General features: G+C 50.5%; 1 pseudogene; it reads left to right on the top strand.

The window, feature by feature from the left end:
- The first annotated feature begins 337 nt into the window (after positions 1-337).
- Positions 338-2,147, top strand: LOC101657010 (annotated as a pseudogene).
- Positions 2,148-2,459: the final 312 nt, after the last annotated feature.

The following is a 2,459-nucleotide window of genomic DNA, read 5'->3' as shown; positions in this document are numbered from 1 at the left end:
GTACACGCCCCTCAAGTGTGAACAGCTCAATGAATTAATGCAACGTGCACATACTCATGTAACCCTCAGCCATGTCAACCACAGAGCATGAATGTGGTCAATAAGTAATCTGGTGGCAACTTGAGACTACTAAGCGTGAAGGGGTAGAGTTACAGTTTCGGGAAGCTCACAGAGGCAGTTCTACCCTGCTCTACAGGCCTGCTATGAGTCAGCGTCCACTCTATGGTAGTGAGTAGTTAGTCGGAGGAGCAGAACAAACCAAAGGACAGTGTGACGAGTTCTGGGAAGTCATTTTCAATCAGGCATCAAGTGGACCCCCCCGGTTGTCATGGAGACGATGGGGCTTTCTTCTTGGGGTCCCATGAGCGGCCACACGGTAGCAGGAGGTGGATCAGAGGCGCCCACCGCTCTCTTCTTGTTCCTACTCTCCCTGCTTGGGTACCTGCGCTGGGTGACGGCTCTTCGGAAGTGCTGCTGATGGTTAAGAAGGACGTGAAGCGCACCATGGACCTGAGCAGCCACCTGGCCAAGGGGAAGGCTGAAACGGTCCACATCCCGCGTCACTTCATTTCTGCTGGCGCTGGAGCCCGCTCTGAAGGCCTCGCTTGCGCACCTGGGCGTGCAGGGGAAGGGAGAAGATGGGGAGGAAAACAGCCGAGAAGTATGAGAATCCACAGTTAAAGGTAAAAGTGGGAGATTCTTCGTGGTCAAGTGCCCGTTTCCTCTTGATCCTGGGGCCAAGACTTCAGTTATTGTGGAAACAGTCTACACCCATGTCCTTCAGCCATATGCGACACAGATCACCCAATCAGAGAAGCGATTTGCAGGATTTGAGGAGAACTGTTATTCCGTTTCTCCCTGTCCTACAAAGAAACAAACCATGCGTGTGAAGCTTGCCTCCCGAAACGTGGAGAGCCACACTAACCTGGGAAACCCCATTCGCTCAGAAGACCTCCTGGATTGTGGGCCTGTCAGAGACATCTCTGCCTACAGTCGGGATCCTTTGAAAGTACACGAGGAGAACAACAGCCAGTTCCTGACTGTCACCAGCACGACCCGTGTCATTGGGGTTCTCTCAAGGGGGTAGCATTGCTGTGGAAGAAAATGTAGACTGGACACACACCCTTGCTGTGCTCAAGGGTCCTTTTCACGCTAGGATTACCAGAGACAGCCAGACAGGGGGATAGCCTCTCTCCTTTCTTTCAAGACAGTCCGCCCTGCTGCTGCCCGGGATGTTTATTACCGGAATGAGATTGGCTATGTTTGCACCAGCCACCTCCTTAGTTTGGATGACTCTGTGGAGATGGTAATCTACCTTGATTCGTTCTCTTTGGTGGATGGAAGACCCATTACTTCGTTGGCTACAATCTTTTAAGCTATGAATACCTTACAATTTGGGTGACCAGTATACACTGAAGATGAGGTTTGTGGACCACGTATTTGATGAGCAAGTGATAGATTCTCTAACTGTGAAGATCATCTTACCTGAAGGGGCCCAAAACATCCAAGTTGATAGTCCCTATGAGATGAGAAGGGCCCAAGATGAGCTGCACTCCCCCGATCTGGACACATTTGGCTGTCCTGTGATTGTTGCGTACAGGAAAAATTTGGTAGAACAGCACATTCAGGACTTTGTGGTCCACTACACTTTCAACAAGGTCCTCATGCCACAGGAGCCCCTGTTGGTGGTGGCTGCTTTCTGCCTCTTGTTCTTCACTGTTGTCAGCTACATCAGGCTGGACTTCTCCATCACAAAGGATCCAGCTGCTGAAGCCAGGAAGAAAGTTGCCTGCACCACAGAGCAGGTCCTGATCCTGGTCAACAAGAGAATAGGTCTCTACCGTCACTTTGATGAAGCTGTTAATAGGTTCAAAGAGCCTGGAGACAGAGCCCAAGGCCTCGACCAGAGAAATTGTGCTGCTGCAGTCCAGCTCAAGACAGAGGGCCCTGACCTGTGCGACAACGTGAGTGCAATGCAGAAGCTGGATGCCAAGGTCAAGGAACCGGTGCTAAAGTCGGCGGTAGACACTGAGCGGCTGGTGGCAGGCAAGCTCAAGAGAGACATGTACGTTGAGAAGGAGAAGCTCATCTCAGGAAAACGGCAGGAGCTGGTCACCGGGATCGACCACATCCTGGATGCTCTGTAGTCTCCGTCCATCATGCCCAGGTGGGCCAGGGTGCCTGCACTTGCAGATGGCAGGCAGAAAGGGGTGGGAAGGTTGGCCTTCCTTTGTATTTTCCAAAGGCCTTCAAGGAGGAGAGGCCTGGCCCTGCCTCATGCAGTAGAAGTAGCTTAGTTCTTGTCACTAAATCTATCTTTTCCTTTTTTTTAAAGCCATAAGTAAACAAAACCAAAACATCCACAAACCCCATTAAAATAACATTCATTTTTGAACAAAAAAATTTTCAATAATTGATCCGCATGTTTTCGTTTTGGAGCCTAGGATATCCTTTCAGCC

Source organism: Echinops telfairi, unplaced genomic scaffold (genome assembly GCF_000313985.2).
Source record: "Echinops telfairi isolate 266 unplaced genomic scaffold, ASM31398v2 ScPeMD7_7458;HRSCAF=8496, whole genome shotgun sequence".
Classification (NCBI taxonomy): Eukaryota; Metazoa; Chordata; class Mammalia; order Afrosoricida; family Tenrecidae; genus Echinops; species Echinops telfairi.
Note: the sequence above shows the minus strand (reverse complement) of the source record. Positions and strands in the feature narration are given on the sequence as shown.